General features: G+C 49.7%; 1 long non-coding RNA gene across 1 annotated transcript; it reads right to left on the reverse strand.

Moving 5' to 3' along the window:
• Window positions 1-315: 315 nt before the first annotated feature.
• On the reverse strand, window positions 316-688 carry LOC129467063 (uncharacterized). Its single transcript, XR_008652240.2, has 2 exons — window positions 547-688; window positions 316-458 (listed from the first exon to the last, which is right to left on the reverse strand). It is a non-coding gene; the product is annotated as an uncharacterized lncRNA (long non-coding RNA).
• Window positions 689-9,629: the final 8,941 nt, after the last annotated feature.

Here is a 9,629-nt window from a genome sequence, read left to right on the forward strand (position 1 = left end):
ATAGAGAGGGGGTTTCACCATATTGGCCAGGCTAGTCTCGAACTCCTGACCTCGTGATCCACCTGCCTTGGTCTCCCAAAGTGCTGGGGTTACAGATGTGAACCACTGTGCCTGGTCCACGATTGTTTTTTATCATTATTATTAGAGGAAGTTTCATAAAGTGAATGAATATGTGGGCTTTTGTAGCCAATCCTTGAGGGTGGGAGTCCCTGCCTGCCTCCTAGCTTCTACTTGCCCCATTGGGAGCCTCAGTTTTCTCATCTGTAAAAGGGGAATGATAACAATGCCTGCTTCTGGGGTATAAGAAGCATGAGATGCAAATAAAGAGTTTAGTTCAGGCTTTGCACGTAGGGAGTGGTCAGGTACAGGGGCCGTGGTGATGATGATGATGGCTGGGGGGACAGGGACTGTCTCCTATCTTGTCTGGAGACATCCGCTTCTGAACAGAGACTTGGAGCCTGCAGGGGTTTCAGCAATTGTTTGTTGATGCTGCAAGATCTCTGTGCCCCTGTCGTGTTTGTCTGTCTGTCTTTCAGCGTGCCCTACCCTCTTCGCTCGCTGGCCCGGTTCGTGATCCTCGCCGTGTCCTGTCCACCCACGTGGATGTCCTGTCATGTCCGTGGGGGGCTCGGAGGGACTGAGCTGTGGGGGCCGGGGACTGGGAGCGGGAGCTGAGGGAGGGAGGGAGGGAGGGAGGGAAGGATGGAGGGAGGGAGGCAGCGCTTGCCTGGCCCTCGTGATCCCCCCTCCTCGTCTCTTGCCGAGGACCCTCAGCGCAGCCACTTCTCCAGGCACTCGGCGGAGAGAACGCGCGTAGGCGTTGCCCTGGCAACGCCGGGATGCCCAGCAACAAGTCCACGGCGTGTGTCACGTGCTCGGCGCGGACCAATCCGAGGGCCCGCCGGGAAGCAGGTCAGCCTGGGCCAAAGTCCGCCTCCTCCCTCCCGGCGAGAGGCTCCCAGCTAATTACCGTAATTGCGGTGGGAGAGCTGCCGGGTGCGCGGGGGCTGGGGGCTGGGGGCTGGGCAGACCCTGAGGAGCTGAGCGGGGAGGGCTGGAAAACAGGACTCTCTCCTCCAACAGCCCTGCCGCTGCCTCCAACCCCACCATCGAAGCGCTCATTAGGAGCCTACTGTGTGCACCTGCTGTTGGAAGGGGTGGGATTGGAGTGTTTCCAGTGGGGGTGGGGAACCCTAGCCTCCAGACTGGGTAAACCTAGATTTGGGGGCGAGGGGAACAGATTTGACTCTTAAGACTCGGGGTCTCATGGAAACGGTCCAATCGCTGTTGGCTGTATTAAACCAATCCCCCCCTCCCCCATCCCGATGGGTCACGGTTTCCTCCTGCACAAAAATACAAAAAGTTTAACTCTTGAAGGGAGTGTATTAAAAGATTTGTCTCTGGGTGGACAGAATTCACATCCCGTCTCTGCCATTTACGGCTGTGTGACTGTAGGTGAGTCCCTTAACCTCTCTGAGCCCTCGACTACTCATCAGTTAAAAGAACAAATAGGACTGGGCACAGTGGCTCACGCCTGTAATCTCAGCACTTTGGGAGGCCAAGGCAGGCAGATCACCTGAGGTCGGGAGCTGGAGACCAGCCTGGCCAACATGGTGAAACCCCATCTCTACTAAAAGTACAAAAATTACCCGGGCCCGGTGACAGGCACCTGTAGTCCCAGCTACTCGGGAGGCTGAGGCAGGAGAATTGCTTGAACCTGAGAGGTGGAGGTTGCAGTGAGCTGAGAGAGCGCCATGGCGCTCCAGCCTGGGTGACAGAGCAAGACTCCATCTCATATTATTGAGAGAATGTGTGTGAAGTGTATAGCCAGTATTTAATAAACAGCAGCTAATCATCACCATGGTCCCAGCTCTCAGTTAGGAGCTGTGAGACCTTCCAAGTGTCATTTAATGGCACTGAGCCTCAATTGTTTCCATAGATAAGGTGAAGGAGTGGGAGAAGTGGCCTCGTGTCAGATTCCCTGCCACTGCAGTTTGCTTCCTACACAATGTTCTCTGGGTTGTTTTTGTTTCTAATTAATAATAGCTCAAGGCCAGGTACAGTGGCTCTCACCTGTAATCCCAGCACTTTGGGAGACCTGGCGGAGGCAGGAGGATCTCTTGAAGCCAGGAGTTCAACACCAGCCTGGGTGACAGACTGAGACCATGTCTCTAAAAAAAATAGAAATTTAAAAAAAGAAAGAAAATTAGCTCAAAGTGGGGGCCTTCGTGTGAAGGCATTTAAATTTCTGATTCCTAGACTACCTGATTTTTTTTTTTTTTTTTTTTTGAGACAGAGTTTTGTTCTTGTTGCCCAGGCTGGAGTGCAATGGTGAGATCTTGGCTCAATGCAACCTCTGCCTCCTGGGTTCAAGCGATTCCCCTGCCTCAGCGTCCCGAGTAGCTTGGATTACAGCTGCGTGCCACCTGTATTTTGTATTTTTAGTAGAGACGGGGTTTCACCGTGTTGGCCAGGCTGGTCTCAAACTCCTGACCTCGGGTGATCCTCCCGCCTTAGCCTCTCCAAGTGCAGGCATTACAGGCTTGAGCCACCGTGCCTGGCCTAGCTGATCTCTTAACTCCTTTCCAGTTATTTGCTTTGTTTGTTCTTTTGTCAACAAGCATTAATTGAGCACCTAGTGTGTACCAGGCTCTACTGTGAGTCTGAGTCCTCAGCCTTGCTGTGCTGAACTCAGGGTCCAACTGAGCCGGACTGCAGGGCAGTTTCGAGGAGTAAATGAGATCCTTCAGTCATTCAATGAATTTCAGGCATTGGGAAATACAGTGCCAATAGTTGTGACTATCACATTGACCACAGGAAGTGGCCCAGGACCTCAGTGGACGGGCGGGCACATCTGGTCATCGTTCAGTTTCACCAGTGCTGGTTTCCTCCTCCAGATCTTTCCTCCCGCTCTCTGTTCCATCTTTCCCGGAAGACTTTCCCCTGAGCAGGCCCTCTCCTCACCTGCTCCAGGAAGAGCAGGAGCAAAGACACAAATGGCAGAGCCCCTGAGGGGCTCCCCTGGATGTACCCCCCTCCACCACCGTGGCTGCCAGGAACTGTCTTCCTATCTGCTCCCCTCTTAGGAGGGCAGTCACCAGAAGGCAGTTGCAGAGGAGGACTGTACTCAGAAGTTGCTTTTGTTGTTGTAGTTGTTGTTGTTTTTGAGACAGGGTCTTGCTCTGTTGCCCAGGCTGGAGTGCAGTGGCACGATAACAGCTCACTGTAGCCTCAACCTCCTGAGCTCAAGCCATCCTCCTGCCTCCAGGGTAGCTCCGACCACAGGTGCGTGCCACTATGCCCGGCTAATTTTTGTATTTTTTGTAGAGGCAGGGTCTCGCTATGTTGCTTAGGCTGGTCTCAAACTCCAGCCTGAAGTGATCCTCCAGTCTTGGCCTCCCAGATTACTGAGATTACAGGTGTGATCCACCGTACTTGGCCCAGAATTTTGTTAATATGCTTTTTTCAGGAACCTCTGCAAGCTAAGAAGGGAGAATACAGCTTCCACACAAGGGCCTCCCAGGACTCAGGGCTGGTGAGCAAGCCAGGTCTGCAGGAAGTTGGCTTGACTCTGCAACCCAAAAGCCACATTTGGGGGGCTTGCATCTGGTCCCACTTCAGACTCAGGTACCAACCACATAATTTGGCTGAAAGTGGGGACTTTGGTCTCAAAAGGCAGCTCTCTCTGTTTCTCTGCTGTGTGAGCTTGGGCAAGTGTCTCAACTGTCTGTGCTTGCTTCTGCCCCTGGGAAATAGTGCTAATAAGCACCAAGCTTGGAAAGTTAATGTGAGCATGAGATGAAGAGAAGAGCCGGCACCTAGTAGATTTTCAATAAATGGTAGCTGGCATTATCATTTACACAGACTGGGGACTTATTGGAAGGAAGCCGTGACGGCCACAGAACCAACAGAAAGCTAGAAAATCACTTTTGAGAACAGACAGATGCCAAGAGAAGAGCCATTGAGGGGAGCAGCAAGATGGCAGGCAGGGAAATATCAAGCCTAGCCCCAGACAGCCTCCATCTTTCAGTATGACTACAGGCTAGCAATCCGACCTCTGTCTTCTTCCCTTTTCCCCATCTTTCAAACAGGAACAAAACAACAGGTCCTGGCTCCCTGGAGGATGAGGGTGTGAGTTGGAACAGCTACCCTTGGAAAGGTTCTGGAAGGTCCAAATCTGGAACTCATCGCATCATTGACAAATATCTATTGGGGCTCAATATTTCCAGGACACAGTGCTTCACGTTAAGGTTGCCAGAAAGTATGGCAAGCCAAGAAAAGAAACATCAAAGGGGGGTATAGGAAAGCTGGATTCTAGTCCTGGCTGGGCCTCTGACGTGCTGCTTGAGCTCTCTGGGCCTCAAGGAATTGAAAAGTAGCGGGGTTCTATGACAGGAAGGCCACCCTTCAGAGCCTTCTCTGCCCCCTGCTTGCTAGGCGTCCCTGGGGAAAATGTCTCCACCTCTCTGAGACTCAGTTTCCACATCAGAACAGTGAGATTCAGTCACTGTGCTGCAGGGCAGCTTTGAGGAGTAAATTAGATCATTCAGTCATTCAGTGAATTTCAGGCATTGGGAAATACAGTGCCAATTAAAATGGGCACGACCTGGCTCTCTATGGTCTATAAAACACTTAGCACATAGTGAATGACAGACAATGAGTACCAACATCGGGCCATCATCATCACCTGTAAAGTGCTTGGCACAAAATAGATGCTCAGTAAACCCTAGTTCATAATACTGCAGTAGTTCCAGGACCTACATTGCAAGATCCTCTCCTCTCCCACTGCGTCCAAAACATTAACGTGCCAGGAAGCAGGAACTGAGACCTTTATTAGGGATTCCCTGGGTGGCCTCAGGTCAGGAGGGTGACCTGCGTGTGGTCCTGTTTTCATGCCCTGCCTCTTCTGGGTAAACGCCTCTGCTAATCTCCCCTTGCCCGGGCTGCGGGTCAGGTTTCGGGGCCCCAGGCAGATGTTGTCCAGAGTAGCCCTGTTTCCTTAATCCTCAGGGCTCCAGAAATTGTCCTTAGAAGAAAGAACAACAGACTCGCTGAGGTCACCATCTGTGCAGTCTTGATTTGTAAATGCTCATGAGGGTGGCAGGAAAGAGGTCTCTATAGTAACGGCTGAGGAAGGGGCTGCCTGTGCCTGTTTGTGTGTGTGTGTGTGTGTATGTGTGTGTGTACGCGTGCACACAGGGAGGAGGAATCGCCCAAGACCCTTATTCCTAGACTTTTCTTTTCTACCCTGACGAGCTATTAATTAATACTCATTGCTGGCTTGTTATTCCCAGAGATAATTAGCTACTGTTCCTAACTGGAGTCGTGGGGCCATTTTCTAAATAGATTCGTTCGCCTCTGCCCACCCACACCTGTCTATCTCCCGGGACACAAGGAAATGATACAGAACACAGAGAGCCAGAGAGGAGAAAACCTGAACAAAGGGGTCTCTCCAGGAAGCTCAGATTCCGAGTGAATAGACAAGAGCAGAGCCTGAAGGAGCAAAGGCCCAGTGCACAGAAAGTTATTATGAAAATGCCAGCTATAACTGGGAGCGGTGGCTCACGCCTGTAATCCCAACACTTTGGGAGGCCAAGGCAGGAGGATCACTTGAGGTCAGGAGTTCGAGACTAGCCTGGCCAACGTGGTGAAACCCCATCTCTACTAAAATACAATCGCTCTGGAAAAGTTTGACAGTTTCTTATAAAGTTAAATATACACTTCCTATATGACCCAGCCATCACGCTCCTAGGTGTTACCCTAGAGATGTGAAAATTTATCGCCCACATGAAAGCCTGCATGAAAATATTTATAGCAGTTTTATTCCTAATAATCTCCAAACACAGAAGGTGTTCCAGAACCTAATGTCCTCGGACTGATGAATGGCTAAACAGGCCATAGTTCATCCACATGATGGAATACTACTTCATAATAAAAAGGAACTAACTCCGGGTTCACACAATAGCATGGATGGCTCTCCAGTGTATTCTACTGAGGAAAGGAAGCCAGGCCAGGTGCAGTGGCTCACACCTGTAATCCCAGCAATTTGGGAGGCCGAGGTGGGTGGATTGCTTGAGGTCAGGAGTTCCAGACCAGCCTGGCCAACACAGTGAAAACCCATCTCTACTAAAAATACAAGAATTAGCTGGGTGTGGTGGCGGGCACCTGTAATCCCAGCTACTCAGGAGGCCGAGGCAGGAGAATTGCTTGAATCCGGGAGGCAGAGGTTGCAGTGAGTCGAGATCATGCCACTGCACTCCAGCATGGGCAACAGAGTGAGATTCTATCTCTAAAATCAAATAAAATAATAAAATAATAAATAAAAATAAAAAGTAGCAAACATGCATGTGGGCGGAGAATGTACACACATATATATGCATGTACTTCTGGAAGGGCACAGGAAATGGAATGAACAATTGATAAGAGATTAAACCTTGGGGTTGGCAGACTGGGGTCCCCATCCCAACTCCCATACCCTCTCCCTGTGGTCCTTGGGCAAGCCCCTTCCCCTCTCTAGCCATCTATAAAACGTGCATATCAGCCAGGCATGATAGCTCATGCCTGGAATTTCAGCACTTTGGGAGGCCAAGGTGGGAGGATCGCTTGAGCCCAGGAGTTCAAGACCAACCTGGGCAACACAGGGCGACCCTGTCTCTACAAATAATTTTTAAAATTAGCTGGGTATGATGGTGCACACCTGTAGTCCCAGCTATTCAGGAGGCTGAAGTAGGAGGATTGCCTGAGCCAGGAGGCAGGGACTGCAGTGAGCCATGGTTGCACTACTGCACTCCAGCCTAGGTCACAGACTAACACCTTGTCTCAAAAAAAAAAAAAAAAAAAAGGTCTTTCTTTCTTCCTTCCTTTCTTTCTTTTTTTTTTGAGATGGAGTCTTACTCTGTCGCCCAGGCTGGAGCGCAGTGGTGCGATCTTGGCTCACTGCAACCTCCTTCTCCTGGATTCAAGTGATTCTCCTGCCCCAGCCTCCCAAATAGCTGGGATTACAGGCACTCGCCACTATGGCCAGCTAATTTTTTGTATTTTTAGTAGAGACAGGGTTTCACTGTGTTGGCCAGGCTGGTCTCCACCTCCTGACCTCGTGATTTGCCCACCTCGGCCTCCCAAAGTGCTGGGATTACAGGCATGAGCCGCTGTGCCCAGCCAAAAAGCCTGCCTTCCTTTCTCTCTCTCTCTCTCTCTCTCTCTCTCTCTCTCTCTCTCTCTGTCTCTCTCTCTATTTTGAGACAGAGTTTTGCCCTTGTTGCTCAGGCTGGAGTGCAACGGCGCAATCTCGGCTCATTGCAACCTCAAACTCCTGGATTCAAGCGATTCCCCTGCCTCAGCCTCCTGACTAGCTGGGATTACAGGCATGCACCACCACACCCAACTAATTTTTGTATTTTTTGTATTTTTAGTAGAGATGGGGTTTCAACAGGTTGCCCAGTCTGGCCTTGAACTCCTGACCTCAGGTGATCCACTTGCCTTGGCCTCCCAAAGTGCTGGGATTACAGGCACATGGCCAAAAAGTTTTCTTTTCTTTCTTTCTCTCTCTTTTTCTTTCTTTCCTTCCTTCCTTCCTTCCTTCCTTCCTTCCTTCCTTCCTTCCTTCCTTCCTTCTTGCTGTTTCTTTCTCTCTCTCTCCTTCCTTCCTTCCTTTCTTTTTCTTTTCTTTTTTTTTTTTTTTTTTTTTTTTTTTACGGAGTTTTGCTCTTGTTGCCTAGGCTGGAGTGCAGTGGCGCAATCTTGGCTCACCGCAACCCCCGCCTCTTGGGTTCAAGCGATTATCTTGCCCCAGCCTCCCGAGTAGCTGGGATTAGAGGCACGTGCCACCACGCCGGTTAATTTTAGTAGAGTCAGGGTTTCTCCATGTTGGTCACACTGGTCTCAAACTCCAGACCTCAGGTGATCCATCCACCTCTGCTTTTCAAACTGCTGGGATTACAGGCATGAGCCACCATGTCCGGCATTTTTTTTTTTTTTATACAAGATCTCACTCTGTCACCCAGGCTGGAGTGCAGTGGCATGATCTCCGCGCCCGGCTAATTTTTGTATTTTTAGTAAAGACGGGGTTTCACCATGTTGGCCAGGCTGGTCTCTAACTCCTGACCTCAGGTCATTCACCCTCCTCAGCCTCCCAAAGTGCTGGAATTACAGAGGTGAGCCAACGCGCCTGGCCGGGATCTATCTCATGGGGCTGCCCTGAGGCCTTCAGAGCACTCAGCAGATAGAATGTTTGGTGCTGACCCTGGCACAGAGTAAAAGCTTAGGGAAGGGCAAAGAGAAAGGGTGGAAGATCTTCCTGTGCAATCTGAGGAACTTCACTTTTGTCCTGGCCTGAATGATCAGGTCCTGTCCAGCTGTCCCTGATTTATATCCTAACTGTTCCTTCTACGCTTGCTCACCCTCCAGGGCCTGTTCCTTCCCCTACCCCCATGAGGGTCCTTACGCTGACTGTTCCTTCAACCCAATGTCCATACCAACATGTGAGCAGAATTTTCATGTCTTTATCGTCCCTAAAGGCAAGGTTGGTTGCTTAATTCATGTATGTATCTCCAGTGCCTAGCACAACAAGTTTGTTGAGCAAATAAATGGGTGGAATAGATCAGGAAAGAATAACAGCTGCATTATTAGAAAACTTACCATAAACAGACATGATTGCTAGTGCCATGCCAAGCCATACTGGGACCTCAGGCAAAAGGAAAAGTAGAAAGGCTGGTTCTGCCTTTATTTACATTTTGTATATTTTGTTCATTGTGGAATTTGGCATACATTTGGATTTCTTAAAACATTGCATCGATTTTTTTTTTGAGACAGGATCTTGCTCTGTCACCTAGGCTGGAGTGCAGTGGTGCAATCATAACTCACTGCAGCCTCGACCTCCTGGCCTCAAGTGATCCTCTCACCTCAGCCTCCCAAGTAGCTGAGACCACAGGTGCCGTTCTCTCTCTCTCTCTCTGTCTCTCTTTCTCTCTTTGTCTCTCCCTCTCTCCCTCTTTCTCTCTCAGAAATGGGGTCTATGTTGCCCAGGCTTATCTTGAACTCCTGGCCTCAAGTGATCCTCCCACCTTGGCCTCCCAAAGTGCTCAGATTACAGGCATGAGCCATTACACCTGGCCTGAAATATTATTACCTTGATTATTGAGTTTTTTGGTGCCCCTTTAAATTTTGCACCTGAGGCAGGTGCCTCACATAACTCACATTAGCCCCTGCCCTGATTACTTCTAACACGCAATCCACACCATATCATTAATTCCTGAGCAAATACTCTACTAGTATCGCTACTTCACAGTTGCAAAAACTGAGGCACAACTGTGCCCAATGTCCCAAAGGAAGGAGAAGAAAAATCTGAACTTGAACCCCAGTTTCTTTGTTTTTTGGTTCAGAGCCTGCCCAGTATAGCACTACAGTAAGCTGAATTTTATAAATTGGGTTTTGAGTTAAGGAATCAAAAGCTTCAGGCTTAAGTCCCACCTCTGCTCCAGAGTCTTCTGAGCTCTCCATTTTCACAGACGTCAGTTGCCCCAGGTGGAACTGGACTTTAATATTCTCCACATCCCTTTTTTTTTTCTCAAAACAGTTTACCAGCTTTTTCTTTCCTGAACCAGGAGCAATAGCAAAAATTGGGAATGGGA

Source organism: Symphalangus syndactylus, chromosome 17 (assembly GCF_028878055.3).
Source record: "Symphalangus syndactylus isolate Jambi chromosome 17, NHGRI_mSymSyn1-v2.1_pri, whole genome shotgun sequence".
In the NCBI taxonomy this organism is placed as follows: Eukaryota; Metazoa; Chordata; class Mammalia; order Primates; family Hylobatidae; genus Symphalangus; species Symphalangus syndactylus.